General features: G+C 49.6%; 2 protein-coding genes across 2 annotated transcripts in view; one reads left to right on the top strand and one right to left on the bottom strand.

Annotated features, from left to right (window-relative positions):
• The window catches only part of LOC141094226 (uncharacterized), a 754,752-nt gene that overhangs the window by 172,922 nt on the left and 563,617 nt on the right, over positions 1-18,213 (bottom strand). The window lies entirely within an intron of this gene.
• The window catches only part of LOC141094316 (oocyte zinc finger protein XlCOF8.4-like), a 45,462-nt gene continuing 40,224 nt past the window's right edge, over positions 12,976-18,213 (top strand). Inside the window, exon 1 of the mRNA XM_073580155.1 lies at positions 12,976-13,116. The gene's annotated coding sequence lies outside the window, so the exon portion shown is untranslated. The remainder of the gene's footprint in view (positions 13,117-18,213) is intronic.

Raw genomic sequence — 18,213 nt, 5'->3', positions numbered from 1 at the left:
AGGTCGGTGCAGGAGGCTCCATTATTCTCTATGTGGAGTGCGGCTCTGCGGGTGGAGGTCGGTGCCGGAGGCTCCATTATTCTCTATGTGGAGTGCGGCTCTGCGGGTGGAGGTCGGTGCCGGAGGCTCCATTATTCTCTATGTGTAGTGCGGCTCTGCGGGTGGAGGTCGGTGCTGGAGGCTCCATTATTCTCTATGTGGAGTGCGGCTCTGCGTGTGGGGGTCGGAGGCCCCATTATTTTCTGTGGAGTGCGGCTCTGCGGGTGGAGGTCGGTGCTGGAGGATCCATTATTCTCTATGTGGAGTGTGGCTGTGCGGGTGGAGGTCGGTGCTGGAGGCCCCATTATTCTCTATGTGGAGTGTGGCTCTGCGGGTGGAGGTCGGTGCTGGAGGCCCCATTATTCTCTATGTGGAGTGTGGCTCTGCGGGTGGAGGTCGGTGCTGGAGGCTCCATTATTCTCTATGTGGAGTGCGGCTCTGCGGGTGGAGGTCGGTGCCGGAGGCCCCATTATTCTCTATGTGGAGGTCGGTGCTGGAGGCTCCATTATTCTCTATGTGGATTGCGGCTCTGCGGGTGGAGGTCGGTGCTGGAGGCTCCATTATTCTCTATGTGGAGTGCGGCTCTGCGGGTGGAGGTCGGTGCTGGAGGCTCCATTATTCTCTATGTGGAGTGATGCTCTGCGGGTGGAGGTCGGTGCTGGAGGCTACATTATTCTCTATGAGGAGTGCAGCTCTGCGGGTGGAGGTCGGTGCTGGAGGCTCCATTATTCTCTATGAGGAGTGTGGCTCTGCGGGTGGAGGTCGGTGCCGGAGGCTCCATTATTCTCTATGAGGAGTGTGGCTCTGCGGGTGGAGGTCGGTGCCGGAGGCTCCAATATTCTCTGAGGAGTGTGGCTCTGCGGGTGGAGGTCGGTGCTGGAGGCTCCATTATTCTCTATGTGGAGTGCGGCTCTGCGGGTGGAGGTCGGTGCTAGAGGCTCCATTATTCTCTATGTGGAGTGCGGCTCTGCGGGTGGAGGTCGGTGCTGGAGGCTCCATTATTCTCTATGTGTAGTGCGGCTCTGCGGGTGGAGGTCAGTGCCGGAGGCTCCATTATTCTCTATGTGGAGTGCGGCTCTGCGGGTGGAGGTCGGTGCTGGAGGCTCCATTATTCTCTATGTGGAGTGTGGCTCTGCGGGTGGAGGTCGGTGCGGGAGGCTCCATTATTCTCTATGTGGAGTGCGGCTCTGCGCGTGGAGGTCGGTGCTGGAGGCTCCATTATTCTCTATTTGGAGTGTGGCTCTGCGGGTGGAGGTCGGTGCTGGAGGCTCCATTATTCTCTGTGTTGTGCGGCTCTGTGGTTGGAGGTCAGTCCCGGAGGCTCCATTATTCTCTATGTGGAGTGCAGTTCTGCGGGTGGAGGTCGGTGCTGGAGGCTCCATTATTCTCTATGTGGAGTGCGGCTCTGCGGGTGGAGGTCGGTGCTGGAGGCTCCATTATTCTCTATGTGGAGTGCGGCTCTGCGGTTGGAGGTCGGTGCCGGAGGCTCCATTATTCTCTATGTGGAGTGCGGCTCTGCGGGTGGAGGTCGGTGCTGGAGGCTCCATTATTCTCTATGTGTTGTGCGGCTCTGCGGGTGGAGGTCGGTGCTGGAGGCTCCATTATTCTCTATGTGGAGTGTGGCTCTGCGGGTGGAGGTCGGTGCTGGAGGCTCCATTATTCTCTATGTGGAGTGCGGCTCTGCTGGTGGAGGTCGGTGCCGGAGGCTCCATTATTCTCTATGTGGAGTGCGGCTCTGCGGGTGGAGGTCAGTGCCGGAGGCTCCAATATTCTCTATGTGGATTGCGGCTCTGCGGGTGGAGGTCGGTGCTGGAGGCTCTATTATTCTCTATGTGGAGTGCGGCTCTGTGGGTGGAGGTCGGTGCGGGAGGCTCCATTATTCTCTATGAGGAGTGTGGCTCTGCGGGTGGAGGTCGGTGCCGGAGGCTCCATTATTCTCTATGTGGAGTGCGGCTCTACGGGTGGAGGTCGGTGCCGGAGGCTCCATTATTCTCTATGTGAAGTGTGGCTCTGCGGGTGGAGGTCGGTGCCGGAGGCTCCATTATTCTCTATGTGTTGTGCGGCTTTGCGGGTGGAGGTCAGTGCCGGAGGCTCCATTATTCTCTATGTGTTGTGCGGCTCTGCGGGTGGAGGTCGGTGCCGGAGGCTCCATTATTCTCTATGTGGAGTTTGGCTCTGTGGGTGGAGGTCGGTGCCGGAGGCTCCATTATTCTCTATGTGGAGTGCGGCTCTGCGGGTGGAGGTCAGTGCCGGAGGCTCCATTATTCTCTATGTGGAGTGTGGCTCTGCGGGTGGAGGTCGGTGCTGGAGGCTCCATTATTCTCTGTGTTGTGCGGCTCTGCGGGTGGAGGTCAGTGCCGGAGGCTCCATTATTCTCTATACGGAGTGCGGCTCTGCGGGTGGAGGTCAGTGCCGGAGGCTCCATTATTCTCTATGTGGAGTGCGGCTCTGCGGGTGGAGTGCGGCTCTGCGAGTGGAGGTCGGTGCCGGAGGCTCCATTATTCTCTGTGTGGAGTGTGGCTCTGCGGGTGGAGGTCGGTGCTGGAGGCTCCATTATTCTCTATGTGGAGTGTGGCTCTGCGGGTGGAGGTCTGTGCTGGAGGTTCCATTATTCTCTATGTGGAGTGCGGCTCTGCGGGTGGAGGTCAGTGCCGGAGGCTCCATTATTCTCTATGTGGAGTGCGGCTCTGCGGGTGGAGGTCGGTGCTGGAGGCTCCATTATTCTCTATGTGGAGTGCGGCTCTGCGGGTGGAGGTCGGTGCCGGAGGCTCCATTATTCTCTATTTGGAGTGCGGCTCTGCGGGTGGAGGTCGGTGCTGGAGGCCCCATTATTCTCTATGTGGAGTGTGGCTCTGCGGGTGGAGGTCGGTGCTGGAGGCTCCATTATTCTCTATGTGGAGTGTGGCTCTGCGGGAGGAGGTCGGTGCTGGAGGCTCCATTATTCTCTATGTGGAGTGCGGCTCTGCGGGTGGAGGTCGGTGCTGGAGGCTCCATTATTCTCTATGTGGAGTGTGGCTCTGCGGGTGGAGGTCGGTGCTAGAGGCTCCATTATTCTCTGTGGAGTGCGGCTCTGCGGGTGGAGGTCGGTGCTGGAGGCTCCATTATTCTCTATGTGGAGTGCGGCTCTGCGGGTGGAGGTCGGTGCTGGAGGCTCCATTATTCTCTATGTGGAGTGCGGCTCTGCGGGTGGAGGTCGGTGCTAAAGACTTCATTATTCTCTATGTGGAGTGCGGCTCTGCGGGTGGAGGTCGGTGCTGGAGGCTCCATTATTCTCTATGTGGAGTGTGGCTCTGCGGGAGGAGGTCGGTGCTGGAGGCTCCATTATTCTCTATGTGGAGTGCGGCTCTGCGGGTGGAGGTCGGTGCTGGAGGCTCCATTATTCTCTATGTGTAGTGTGGCTCTGCGGGTGGAGGTCGGTGCTGGAGGCTCCATTATTCTCTGTGGAGTGCGGCTCTGCGGGTGAAGGTCGGTGCCGGAGGCTCCATTATTCTCTATGTGGAGTGCGGCTCTGCGGGTGGAGGTCGGTGCCGGAGGCTCCATTATTCTCTGTGTTGTGCGGCTCTGCGGGTGGAGGTCGGTGCTGGAGGCTCCATTATTCTCTATGTGGAGTGCGGCTCAGCGGGTGGAGGTCGGTGCCGGAGGCTCCATTATTCTCTATGTGGAGTGCGGCTCTGCGGGTGGAGGTCGGTGCCGGAGGCTCCATTATTCTCTTTGGAGTGCGGCTCTGCGGGTGGAGGTCGGTGCCGGAGTCTCCATTATTCTCTGTGGAGTGCGGCTCTGCGGGTGGAGGTCGGTGCCGGAGGCTCCATTATTCTCTATGTGGAGTTTGGCTCTGTGGGTGGAGGTCGGTGCTGGAGGCCCCATTATTCTCTATGTGTAGTGCGGCTCTGTGGGTGGAGGTCGGTGCTGGAGGCTCCATTATTCTCTATGTGGAGTGCGGCTCTGTGGGTGGAGGTCGGTGCTGGAGTCCCCATTATTCTCTATGTGGAGTGTGGCTCTGCGGGTGGAGGTCGGTGCTGGAGGCCCCATTATTCTCTATGTGGAGTGTGGCTCTGCAGGTGGAGGTCAGTGCTGGAGGCTCCATTATTCTCTATGTGGAGTGCGGCTCTGCGGGTGGAGGTCGGTGCTGGAGGTTCCATTATTCTCTATGTGGAGTGCGGCTCTGTGGGTGGAGGTCGGTGCTGGAGGCGCCATTATTCTCTATGTGGAGTGCGGCTCTGCGGGTGGAGGTCGTGCCGGAGGCTCCATTATTCTCTATTTGGAGTGCGGCTCTGCGGGTGGAGGTCGGTGCTGGAGACTTCATTATTCTCTATGTGGAGTGCGGCTCTGCGGGTGGAGGTCGGTGCCGGAGGCTCCATTATTCTCTATGTGGAGTTTGGCTCTGTGGGTGGAGGTCGGTGCTGGAGGCCCCATTATTCTCTATGTGGAGTGTGGCTCTGCGGGTGGAGGTCGGTGCTGGAGGCCCCATTATTCTCTATGTGGGGTGTGGCTCTGCGGGTGGAGGTCAGTGCTGGAGGCTCCATTATTCTCTATGTGGAGTGCGGCTCTGCGGGTGGAGGTCGGTGCTGGAGGTTCCATTATTCTCTATGTGGAGTGCGGCTCTGTGGGTGGAGGTCGGTGCTGGAGGCGCCATTATTCTCTATGTGGAGTGCGGCTCTGCGGGTGGAGGTCGTGCCGGAGGCTCCATTATTCTCTATGTGGAGTGCGGCTCTGCGGGTGGAGGTCGGTGCTGGAGGCTCCATTATTCTCTATGTGGAGTGCGGCTCTGCGGGTGGAGGTCGTGCCGGAGGCTCCATTCTCTATGTGGAGTTCAGCTCTGTGGGTGGAGGTCGGGGCTGGAGGCTCCATTATTCTCTATGGTGTGCGGCATTTGCAGATGGCCGAACTGCAGAGGGCTGCGGATTTCCTCCGTGAAGCTCCACCCACTGTCTCACCTCCTCCTGTCTTCTCCGCCTACGTCTGTATGTGGCCTGCGTACCTATATTTAACATTGGGTGCGGATGTATGCAGATGCCTCCACATGCGTCGGCGACCCGTGTCGAACGTAACGTTTCAATTTTATGCGGTCGTCGCATCGTCAAAACGACGCATGTGGAGGCATCCGCATGGCCTGCGCACCCAATGTTAAAGATAGGTACGCAGGCTGCATGCAGACATAGGCGGAGCTTACCGGAGGAGGTGCGGCAGTGGCCGGAGCTTCACGGCGGAAGTCCGCTTCCCTCCGCAGTTCAGCCATCCGCAAATGTGAAGCCGGCCTAACTCATTCTTCACTTTTCTTCAAGTCTGGGCCCTTGTGATTCAAACACACAACTTCTTGTACTGGTACATAGAGATACATTTCTATATACCAGTGTATTCCTATGTCCCTGCATTCTAGAGCTGAAATAAAAGTCAGATTTTTTTTCGTCTTCTAAAATAACAAAGAACCTTTAGAATAATTATTTATTGCAGTTTTTTTATCCGCTTAGTTCAAAAGCCAAAATTTTCATATCTAAGGCTAGTTTCACACTTGCTTTTTTTTTGCAGCGCGTTTTTCCCGCAAAAAAACGCATTAAAAAAACGCATACAAATGCATACAAACGCTGCGTTTTTTTCAAGCATTTTTATGCGCATGCAGGAAAAAACGCAGCGTTTTTGTGCGTTTGTATGCGTTTTTTGTGCGTTTGCGTTTTTTTACAGACTTTGGAAAAAACCCCAAAAAAAGAAAAAACAACCATTCAACAACACACAAGACCAATGGGACTTCATTGTGGGTGTGGTATGTTAATATATAGACCCTGTCTACAGTATTCTTCACATTTGCTTGATTCTTCTCGTGACCATGGATCTGCGCTGGAAGAGTTTTCACTTCAACTTGGATTTGGACATCGCGATGGCTCAGGCGTATGCAGTTGCTTGCCATGAACAAAGGAAGAGAGAGAGGCAGCGAAGACGGCGGCGTATGTGGATACATCCGATTGTTGAACTCCGGGAGAGCCGTGGGGCATACCACACCCTCTACAGCGAGCTCCAGTCAAACCCGGAGAAATTTACAGATTATATCCGGATGTCCCACGAAAGTTTCATGGATTTGCTTGCTCGTGTCCAACAATCCATCCGGAGACAGGACACACAGCTCCGTCGTGCGATTCCTCCTGAGGAACGGCTACTGGTGACATTACGGTATGTTTTAAAAACCAAGGGGTGCGGTCTGATGTTTTTTTTTTAAATTTAGTATTCAAAACCTTGGGTAATTAGTTTTCGTGAATGTACTAATATTTTATTTTATAGTTTTTTAAAATAATATACATAAATATTAATTTTACTTCTTTGTCTGTTCACAGATTCCTGGCGACTGGAGAAACCCTATCTTCACTACACTTCCAGTACCGTATTGGAATCTCTACCTTGTCTGGAATTGTTGCTGACACCTGCCGGGCTCTCTGGAATGTTCTTTGTCCAGAATTTATGCCCCTGCCCACCGCTGAAAAGTGGATGGAAATTGCTGACAAATTCTGGACAGTATGCAATTTTCCCAACTGTTTGGGAGCTGTTGATGGTAAACACATACGGATCATCAAACCCCAAAGAACGGGATCTGAGTACTATAATTACAAAAAGTACTTTTCAATAGTACTCATGGCGATTGCGGATGCCGGATGTATGTTTGTAGCAGTGGACAATGGAGCATTTGGCCGTGGTAATGACTCACAGGCTTTTAAAAACTCAGACATGGGCCGGAGGTTGTATGGCAACCAATTTAATTTCCCTATGCCACGGCCTCTTCCTCACACCGAAGCTCCGCCACTGCCCTTTGTAATGGTTGGCGATGAGGCTTTTCAAATGTGCGGAAACTTACTGAAACCCTACTCCAGCCGGGACTTGGACCACACCAAAAAAATATTTAATTACAGGCTGACCAGGGCCAGAAGAACTGTCGAGTGTGCTTTTGGGATTCTTGTCTCCAGATGGCGAATTCTGGGCACGGCCATTAATCTTAAACTTGAAACAGTTGATGAGGTGGTGAAGGCCTGTGTGGTTCTACATATCTTTGTGATGGCTAAAGAGCACCCGACCTTTGAACTGGACGATGATGCTCCTAACCCATTGCCTGAATTCTCTCAGCACACTCTCAGGTCATCCGTTGAAGTTGGCCAAATGAGGGACCAATTTGCGGCCTACTTTATTTCTGATGTAGGACGGGTGCACTGGCAAGATGAAATGGTGTAATGTTTTTGTTTGTTTATGGTAATAAAAAACCTTATTTGATACCATTACTGAGTGCACTATATTTTTTAAACTCCAATTAAATAAAAATATATTGGAACGAGCAAAGCTGCAGGCCATGAATCAGGAAACCAATTTTTTTCAAGAGAAAATTGTGCAACTAGTTGAAAAAAAAAGTATGTGATTTTCTCAAAACACAACCCTCAAAACCCAACCCCAATGAAAGTCCATGGGGAATACAAGTCAGCATTGAGTGGATGAATGTAATCTGCTCCATTCCAACTTACAAGTTATTACACTAGGCCTTGGAATGACTATACTAGGCCGTGGTATTTCAAATATGAGTATAGTAGGCCTTGGGCCTACTAGTATAGTCATATGTGAAATACCACGGCCTAGTATAGTCATACCAAGGCCTACTCGATTTTTGCCAACTAGGATCTTGTTTCACGAAAAACAAACTGGTGAAACTTGACAAGTTTCAACAGTTTGTTTTTCATGAAACCAGATTCTAGTTGGTAAAACTAGAGTTATTACACTAGGCCTTGGAATGACTACACTAGGCCGTGGTATTTCAAATATGAGTATAGTAGGCCTTGGGGCTAGTAGTATAGTAATATGTGAAATACCACGGCCTAGTATAGTAATACCAAGGCCTACTCGATTTTTACCAACTAGGATCTTGTTTCACGAAAAACAAACTGGTGAAACTTGACAAGTTTCAACAGTTTGTTTTTCATGAAACCAGATTCTAGTTGGTAAAACTAGAGTTATTACACTAGGCCTTGTAATGACTACACTAGGCCGTGGTATTTCAAATATGAGTATAGTAGGCCTTGGGGCTACTAGTATAGTCATATGTGAAATACCACGGCCTAGTATAGTCATACCAAGGCCTACTGTAATAACTCGATTTTTAACAACTAGCATCTTGTTTCACAAAAAAACAAACTGGTGAAACTAGAAAGAAACTTATTTTTAAGACAAGTTTCAACAGTTTGTTTTTCATGAAACCAGATCCAAGTTGGTAAAACTCGAGTTATTACACTAGGCCTTGGTATGACTATACTAGTCCGTGTTATTTCACATATGACTATACTAGGCCTTGGGTTGGTTTTTAACATGTATTTACCCATCAGTGTGTGTGAGCGGCGCAAACAACATTAATGAAACTTTGTAATGGTGAACCACAAATGTATATTTATTTTTAATCACAAAAATAAACCAAAAAATTTTTTTTTACGGCGTTTGGGGGCAGATGGTTTCAATTTGGGGGTGTGCAGGGAATATGCAACACTTGCAGTTGAAGACGGTGTTTGAGGGGAAGGGGCAACAAAACTTGTGGGGGAAGGTAGTCCAGTTAAGGGAATTAAACTAGGAACACTTGGAGGAGAGGAAATCTGTTCAGGTACATTAGTTGTAATGGCATGTCGCCGTAGGCTTGTGTGCCTGGACCGACTTTGGCCCAATGCCCGCCTTGATAGATTTCGCCTTGAACTAGGGGCAAATATTGAATGTAGGTCCCCCGTCTGCTGGTGTGGCTGCTGCTGCTGCTGAGGTGGCTGCTGCTGCTGCTGAGGTGGCTGCTGCTGCTGCTGCTGAGGTGGTTGCTGCTGCTGCTGCTGAGGTGGTTGCTGCTGCTGCTGCTGAGGTGGTTGCTGCTGCTGCTGCTGAGGTGGTTGCTGCTGCTGCTGCTGAGGTGGTTGCTGCTGCTGCTGCTGAGGTGGTTGCTGCTGCTGCTGCTGCTGAGGTGGCTGCTGCTGAGGTGGCTGCTGCTGCTGCTGAGGTGGCTGCTGCTGCTGCTCTTCGTTGGCAGTGCTCGTCCTTGCAGGAGGACTGGTGGCGGCAGTGATGGTCCAGGTTTGCAGAGTGGTGGTTGGTGGCAGGGCTACTACATGTTGTTGTAGCGGCAGGGCTGTTCCATGTTTGCCTAGTGGTGGCTGAGCTCCACGCATGCATGGGAGTGGCGGTGGTGCTCCAGACAGGAGCAGCGCTTGCCATGGTGGTGTCGGTGAAGTGACCAGCTGCACTCAGACTTGTGGTGGTGTAACGGTGGGTGTCCTGGCTTTGAATAGAGGTGTCCGTGCAGTGGTATGCAGCACAAGTCGGTAGTGAGGTGAAGCGAGTCAATGGTGGCACAGGTGGAAATGACACCACTGACTGCTGACCGTACCGATTATGCTGCATAGCCTGCAAGAAAGCATTGTTGCAGGCCTGCAGCACATTCAGCTGTTGCTCAGGACTAAGGTGTTCCGCCATGCCCTTTTCAATCTTACTAAAAAAATGGTGTGCTGGTCTGTTGAGGTCGGCCTCCAGACGGTCAAGGCGCTGTTCTACAGAATTGAAGCGGTGTTCAAAGTGGTTAAAACCACGTTCCATGAGTGCAAAACCGCTTTCAACTCTGTCGGACAGTGACTTGAGGCTGGAATTAAAGGCCTCGCTCAAATGCATAAACTCGGGTAAGACATTCCGGTCCAAGGCCCTCTGCCGCTGGCGGGTAGTGCCCGCATAACCAGTGGCAGAGACCTGGGACAGGGGAACACCTGATGGCCCAGCTTCCTGGTCACCAGCTGTGTGTGTGGTTGACCTGCAAGGTGCTTCCTGGCTGTCGGATGGCTGGGACGGGTCAGAGGACGTCCGAGGAAGGACCGCTCCAGGGCCAGGTTGCAGGGTGCTGCTCCAGGTGCTGTGGAAGAAAGGAAAATCATTACTACCATGCCTTTACAAGAAGCATCAGCTGTGGATTAGAAAAACACAGATTAATAAAAATAAAAACCCAAAATTTATAATACTTACGATCTCGTGGCAAGGACCGGTCTTAGGAACTGCAACGCGTGATAGTGACGGTATCTAGTTCTGGTCCTTGACGCAGATCCACTGCGAACCTGGCCCTCAGCACGAACATCACTGTTGAAGCGGTCCTTGATCGAACGCCAACGTGTTCGGACTTTGTCCACTGTTGTTAAAAAAAAAAAAACAGTGCCGTCAAGGACAACAGTCAATGCGGCACAATATAGCAATACAATACTCAAAGCAGTCACTGTAGACCCCGATGACACTGTTGGGTTTCCTGCTAGAATACACCTAGCACGAAACCCAACAGTGCCGTCAAGGACAACAGTCACTGCGGCACAATGTAGCAATACAATACTCAAAGCAGTCACTGTAGACCCCGATGACACTGTTGGGTTTCCTGCTAGAATACACCTAGCACGAAACCCAACAGTGCCGTCAAGGACAACAGTCACTGCGGCACAATGTAGCAATACAATACTCAAAGCAGTCACTGTAGACCCCGATGACACTTGGGTTTCCTGCTAGAATACACCTAGCACAAAACCCAACAGTGCCGTCAAGGACAACAGTCACTGCGGCACAATGTAGCAATACAATACTCAAAGCAGTCACTGTAGACCCCGATGACACTTGGGTTTCCTGCTAGAATACACCTAGCACGAAACCCAACAGTGCCGTCAAGGACAACAGTCACTGCGGCACAATGTAGCAATACAATACTCAAAGCAGTCACTGTAGACCCCGATGACACTGTTGGGTTTCCTGCTAGAATACACCTAGCACGAAACCCAACAGTGCCGTCAAGGACAACAGTCACTGCGGCACAATGTAGCAATACAATACTTAAAGCAGTCACTGTAGACCCCGATGACACTGTTGGGTTTCCTGCTAGAATATGCCTAGCACGAAACCCAACAGTGCCGTCAAGGACAACAGTCACTGCGGCACAATACAGAGCAGGGAAATACTCACTAAACGCCTTTTTGGAGGATGCTGTGGCGCTGTCCCAGCCATCCATCAACGCTGCGGCCACCTCATTCCATAGCCGCCGGGTCACCACAATGTCCTTGTGCAGCCGGTCACGGCTGTCCCACAACGGCGAACGCTCCTGGACCAGGCTGATGAGCTGCTCATTATCCAGGTAGACGTCTTCATCCCGTTGTGGAACCTAGACAAAACACATTCATTAGAATAATCAAATTTAAATTGAATAAAAAGTTACAAAAAAAGAAACATAAAAAAGAGTAAAAATAGAAGATAAAAAATAAAGAACATTACAAATCATTTGATACATACATTCCGTATCACCACCGGGACTTGGCTTCGCTGCTCCTGCTCTTCGCCCTCACTAGTCCCGTCCGCAGAAGATGATGATGACGATGTCTTAAAAAAGTTGAAAAAAACGTAAGACATTTGGATAAGCTGCAGATATACTTACCAGATGCACGAAAATAACCACCTCACGGTCTGCTTGCGCCAATTCCTGCCGCGATGGGGAATACTCGGATTCTGAAGACATACTGCATGTAAAAATAATAAAAATCATTAGTACATACATAATTTAAAAGGACAGGCATATAATGTAATATACTCACATTCTTCGCTGATAGAAGATGGGTTCCTTGTTGACTGTCTGCTCTCCAATCTGTCAGTGTAGTAGTGGCAGAGTTTTGGCAGGCACCTCCTTTATATAGACTTTTTTTTTTTGACTTTAGAAGATTATAACTAGTACAACAAGTGGACACCACCAAAAAAACGCAGCGCTAAAAAAACGCTTACATGCGCATGCCAGTGCGCACGTATGCGCATCCATAGGCTATAATGGCCATTTTTAGCGCAAAACGTGCGCATACGTGCGCATGCGCTTTTTTGCAGGGCCAAAAAATGCAACATGCTGCGTCTGGAAAATACAAACGCACACCCCAAAAAAACGCAGCGCATGAAAATCGCATACGTGCGCATGCCAGCGCGCAGGTATGCGCACCCATGTTAAATATAGGGGAAAAAACGCATGCGCACGTATGCGTTTTTTTCCAGCGCAAAAAAACGCAAATGTGAAACCAGCCTAACATGTCAATTTACAGTATGTGGCAAACAATTTTTCAGTGATTTTTAAGATTTGTTTTTTCATGAATCATTGTATTTTGTTAGTGGTAAATTTAGGTTTATATGTTTTGCTTCAATCTATAAGAAAATATCAGACGCTTTGATAAAATTTTAGAAAATTTAAAAATTTTCAAACTTTGAATATTTATTCCTTTAATCCAGGTAGTCTTACAGCACAAAATAGAAAAATAACATTTCCCTTAGGCATCCTTCCCACGTCCGTGTTGAAGAAGTGCGTGAAAGCCTAAACGTTCCAGGTTATGTGTGAACACAGCCTAACAGACGGGTTTGGCACAATGGCCTTTACAAAAATAAACTACAGCTCGTCTCACTCAAAAAGCGAGACCTCATGTAGTGAACCTTATGTAAAAATGAAAAAGTTCTGGCTGCTCCAACTATGAAGGAATGAGCAATAAATCCATAGGTCCCAACCATCCCGAATTCAGCAGAACAGTCCTAGATTTGGGTCTATGTCCTGTCATCCCGGGCAGTCTGCTGAATGTCCCTGACTGCCATCATGCCCCCTTCTGACATCTCCTCCTGGCAGGGTAGGAAAAAATGGTAAATGAGTCTGGCTATGGGTGCAGTTATGGGCATGTCAGGAATTTTGCCGTGGCGGCTATACATAGTTTGTCCCTCTTTCTCTTTGGATTCCCAGCAGAAACCAATAGGCTGTGTATTGAATTATGTCATTCAATATTCCCTTAATCTGTATTAATTTTCAACTTTTTTTCTGATCCTGCCGAAGAAGGCAGTTTGAGCATTTGAAACGCGTTGGTTTGCTTTTTGGCCCTCTTGCAGCCCCGTAACCGTGTCCTCTTCACCTCACGTGCACTCAGCCGTCTGGGAGGCTGCTCACCACACTTGGACAGTCTTGCAGCATCATTGCTCCGAGTGTGACTTTGTTATCACCTACATAATCTGTCTGTTTGAGCCACTGTGAGCTTCCATCAATCGGCATGTATCCCGGTAGGTGCCTTCCACCATCTACCCTTTCATGTTTTAACCCAATAGGCACTTTTCTATTATGAGCACAGCGCTCTATGTTTTCAATGCTGTGAGAGCCTGTGGGCTTTATTAAGGTTCTAACCGCTGTATGAGTGTGTGGTTCATCTTGTATGTGGTTTCATTAATTTGACTCCTTGCTGCTATTATTACGATTGTTAGTACCATATCTTTTGATCTGATATCATGTCCTATGTTTATTATGAGAGTCTGTGGACTCTCTTATTGTTCTAATCTCATTAGTTGATGTGTATTCCCTACTTACCAGTAGTACCTCGCAGTATTTGTCATTTGTCCTCACTGTGTTCCCTTTAATCACTATTGTCATGGTTAGGACATGGTTAATGTCCTGTTCTGACAGGGTTAACATTGCCGGCCTCTCTTTGGATCTGGGAGGGGTATTTATGCTCACTCCATACTGGCATTCTCTGTCAGTTATACTGCTATTCTGGTGTGTCTGACCCCTGGTGTGTGTGTACTCTGCATTGTTTGTTTGCTTCCCGTGTATGACCCGGCCTGTTCCTTCACTCTGTACTCCGTCTCTCGTTTTTGGTACCATTGTCTTTTCTGGTTCTGACCTCGTGGCTTGGCTATCGTTACTCCGTTACAGTTTACCCCTATTGTACCGTCTAATACCTGTTCTGGTTTTCTGATCTATTGCTATGTCCTGACTATTCTTTCTGTCTAATCCCTTTGGTACTGTCCTGCTATCTCGTGCTTTGACCCGGCTTGATCTGGTATCTGTCTGTCTATGCTCCTTGGTAACATTGTCCTGTAGTTACCCTTCTAGGAGTTTCCCTGCAGCTCCTAGCTCTGTGGAGCTTAGGCCACGCCCCCAGCAGCCACGTGGTTCAGGTCCTGGAGCATGCATTGTCACCACTGCTGCTCGCTCCGCAGGTATCTTTGTGCACAGTCTTTGTACTCAGGACACGCGCCCTGGCTCAGTGAGCAAGTGCAGTGCGGTGTTCCTGACATTATAACTGACCGTTTGTTTTTTTTTTCCTCTGAGGGAAAAAAAAAAAAAGTGTGTCATCCTCATGGATCCCATACAAGCCTTGGCTGATCAGGTCAAGCACCTGACCCAAATGTTCCATAAACTCAATATGGAACAGCGCACGATGGCTCATACCCAGCAACAGTTGGTGGTTACTGTGCAGGGGGTTGTCGATGCAGGGGCTTCTAGTTCTGGGGGTAGGGATGTGTCATTAGCGTCCCCCGAATCTCCAGTCAAATTGCCCGATCCCTTCTCAGGGGATAAAAAGGAGTTCAGGTCTTTCAGAGAAGGATGCAAGCTTTTTTTTTCTCTAAGGCCCCGCTCCTCCGGGGATGAGTTTCAGAGGGTGGGGGTCATTATTTCCCTACTTCGGGGGGCTCCGCAAGCATGGGCTTTCTCTCTGTCTTCCTCTACTCCTGAACGTATGTCAGTGAACTTGTTCTTTGAGGCTCTGGGGCACATTTATGACGAGCCTGATAGAGTGCGTCTGGCAGAGGATATGGTGATGAGTGTGACACAGGGAAGGCACTCTGCTGAATGGTTCTGCTCAGAGTTTAGACGTTGGACCGCCGAAGTATCCTGGAATGATGCCGCCCTGAGGGGGTTGTTTCGCAGGGGCCTTTCTGACCGTCTGCAGGACGCTCTGGCTGGGATGATTTAGAGAATCCTGCTTTGAGCAGGGGGTTGGACCAGATGGCCCAGGAGGTCCCTTCCAACTCTACGATTCTATGATTCTATGATTCTGGCATTACATCCGCCTCCTGATACCCTGGAGGACGCCATGATGCAGGCGGTCCGTATGGACCGGAGACTCCGTGCTAGAGGATTGATGCAACAAGAGTCTCCCTTGTACCCCAAATTGTGTGACACTTCACCCGTATCTGAGCCCATGAACGTTGGGTCAGTCTCGGTTAAGGAGAAAGAGAGATGGCACCGCAGAGACAACCTACTATGTTTTTACTGTGGAGCCTCTGGACATTGGAAAAGGAATTGTCCCTCCTGCCCTTCTTCAGAGAAACGACTGAGTCTGGGCAACAATCGAGGAGGTTGTCCAGACTCCCAGGTACATTTTTTCTCACGTATAAAAATGGTCCTCCAGGTTGAATTGAAAATTGCTGGCGGTCCTGTTATGACCACCGCCTTTGTTGACTGTGGTTCCTCCATTAATCTGATTGATGCCCAAGTTGTGACTCTTAATAAGATAGGGACAGTCAGGTTAAAAGACCCTGTTAAAATCGTGGCTGTGGATTCATCCCCTCTTACTCGGGATGGAATTTGTTTTATGTCTGAAGTTTTTTCTATGAAAGTGGGTTCCACTCATGTGGAAAATTTAAGTTGTTTCGTTATGAATAATCTGCCTGCAGGACTGGTATTGGGAATGCCCTGGTTGCAATGCCACAATCCTCTTATTGATTGGGTGAAGGGGGAGATCACCCGTTGGGGATGTAATGATAATGGTCTGTGTTGTAACCCGGTTCCTTTTGTCAATCCGATAAAATCTGTATCTGTGTCATCTGTCGGTCTGGAGGGTATTCCGGAGTACCTGAGAGACCTTAAAGATGTGTTTTCCGAAAGCGAGGCCGAGGCACTCCCACCACAGACCATATGATTGTGCTATCGATTTAGTACCTGGAGTCAAATTACCCAAAGCTCGTTTGTTTAATTTGTCCGGGCCTGAGCGCCAAGCTATGAAAGAGTACATTAAAGAAAGCCTTCGCAAGGGGCATATTCGGCCCTTGGTCTCACCCGTGGCAGCGGGGTTTTTCTTTGTAAAGAAAAAAGATGGTGGGTTGCGACCGTGCCTCGACTTTCGAGAACTGAACAAAATTACTGTTAAGAACACGTACCCTCTCCCGTTGATTCCTGATCTATGCGATCAACTCACGGGGGCCAAATGGTTTTCTAAGCTCGATCTACGAGGGGCTTATAACCTTATAAGGATCCGGGAGGGGGACGAATGGAAAACAGCGTTCCTGACAACTGAGGGGCTGTCTGAAAACCTGGTTATGCCCTTCGGCCTCACTAATGCTCCTGCAGTTTTTCAGAACTTTATTAATGTTGTTTTTTCTGACCTGATTGGACGTTATGTAGTCATTTACCTGGATGACATCTTGATTTACTCTGAGGACAGTCAGTCACACTTGCATCATCTGCGTACGGTGCTTATGAGACTCCGGGAGAACCATTTGTATGCTAAGCTGGAGAAGTGCTCATTTTTTATGCAAGAACTGTCTTTTCTGGGTGTAATTGTATCCGGGGAGGGATTCCGCATGGATCCAGGGAAGGTTCAGGCTATTACAGATTGAGTGCAGCCTCATGACCTGAAGGGGTTGCAGCGATTTCTGGGCTTCGCTAATTATTATAGGAAGTTCATTAAAGGGTTCTCGCAGGTGGTAAAACCCTTGACGGACCTCACTCTTAAAGGGGCAGATGTAAAAAGTTGGTCTGTGGCCTCAAAAAATTCCTTCCTGGCATTAAAGAAGTGTTTTACTACAGCCCCTGTGTTGGTAAAACCCGATTCGTCAAGACCTTTTATCGTTGAGGTCGACGCTTCGGAGGTGGGGGTGGGGGCAGTATTGTCACAGGGCCCCTCTACCCTGACTAACCTCAAACCCTGTGCCTTTTTCTCTAAGAAGTTCTCGTCGGCCGAGAGAAACTATGATGTCGGTAACAGGGAACTGTTACCAGTTAAATTGGCCTTTGAAGAATGGAGGCATTTTTTGGAGGGGGCCGCTCATCCCACTACGGTCATCACTGATCATAAAAACCTGGCCTATATCGAGTCTGCTAAGAGATTGACCCCCAGACAGGCTCGGTGGGCACTTTTTTTTTCTCGCTTTCAATTTACCATCACGTTCCGACCAGGGTCTAAAAATGTAAAGGCAGATGCCTTATCCCGAAGTTTTGATTCTGTGTCCCCTCCAGAACCTCCTTCCTCCATTCTTCAACCGGGAGTGGTTGTAGCCGAAATCTCTGAGTTACAGAGAGAGATTCTGGAAGCACAAGCACAAGCTCCCAGAAATAAACCCCCAGGTAAATTGTTTGTACCCGAACAATTCCGTCCCACACTCCTTCAAGAATTTCATGACTCTATGTTAAGTGCACACCCTGGTATTGCAGCTACCCGGGGGGCAGTAGCTAGGGGTTTTTGGTGGCCCTCTATGGGTACTGATATAAAAAGGTTTGTGAATACTTGTGGGGTGTGCGCGTGCTCTAAAAGCTCTCAGGTCCGGCCAGCCGGGGAATTGGTGCCTTTGCCAATTCCAGATAAACCATGGACACACCTGTCCATGGACTTTATCACTAACCTTCCACCTTCCAAGGGCAACTCAGTGGTATGGGTAGTGGTTGATAGATTTTCTAAGCAAGCCCACTTTGTGCCATTACCTGCGTTACCATCTGCTGAAACCTTGGCTCATTTGTTTATACAGCACATTGTTCGACTGCATGGAGTGCCTGTGAACGTGGTGTTGGACAGGGGTGTGCAATTTGTGGCCAGGTTTTGGAGAGCGTTTTGTATGAAGTTGGGGGTCACGTTGTCATTCTCCTCTGCCTATCACCCGGAATCTAACGGACAAACGGAACGCACCAACCAGTCATTGGAGCAGATTCTGAGATGCCTGGCCTCCTCCAGACAGGAAGACTGGTGTGAGGTATTGCCCATGGCAGAATTTGCATTCAACTGTCGGGTTAATCAGTCTACCGGAAAGTCTCCCTTTCTGGTCAATTATGGGTTTGTTCCACAGTTTGGGGAATTTTCCCGTATGGATTCGGATTGCCCTGGTGCCGAGGGGATGGTACAACAATTAAAAACCCACTGGAAGGAGGTACAGGGGAACATCTCCAAAGCCCAGAAGTAGTTCAAACATTTTGCAGACAGGAGGAGGGGGGTGGTTCCTGTGTTGACAGTGGGGGAAAAAGTCTGGTTGTCCACTCGTAACATCAAACTTAAAATACCCTCTATGAAGTTGAGCCCCAAATTTATTGGCCCATACAAGATTGTAGAGGTGATCAACCCGGTGGCATACAGATTACAGTTGCCCACCTCCTTCAAAATCTCTAACGTC

Source organism: Dendrobates tinctorius, unplaced genomic scaffold, assembly GCF_039654945.1.
Source record: "Dendrobates tinctorius isolate UK_male_01 unplaced genomic scaffold, ASM3965494v1 ptg000063l, whole genome shotgun sequence".
Classification (NCBI taxonomy): Eukaryota; Metazoa; Chordata; class Amphibia; order Anura; family Dendrobatidae; genus Dendrobates; species Dendrobates tinctorius.
This window is presented reverse-complemented; position numbering and strand designations above follow the sequence as displayed.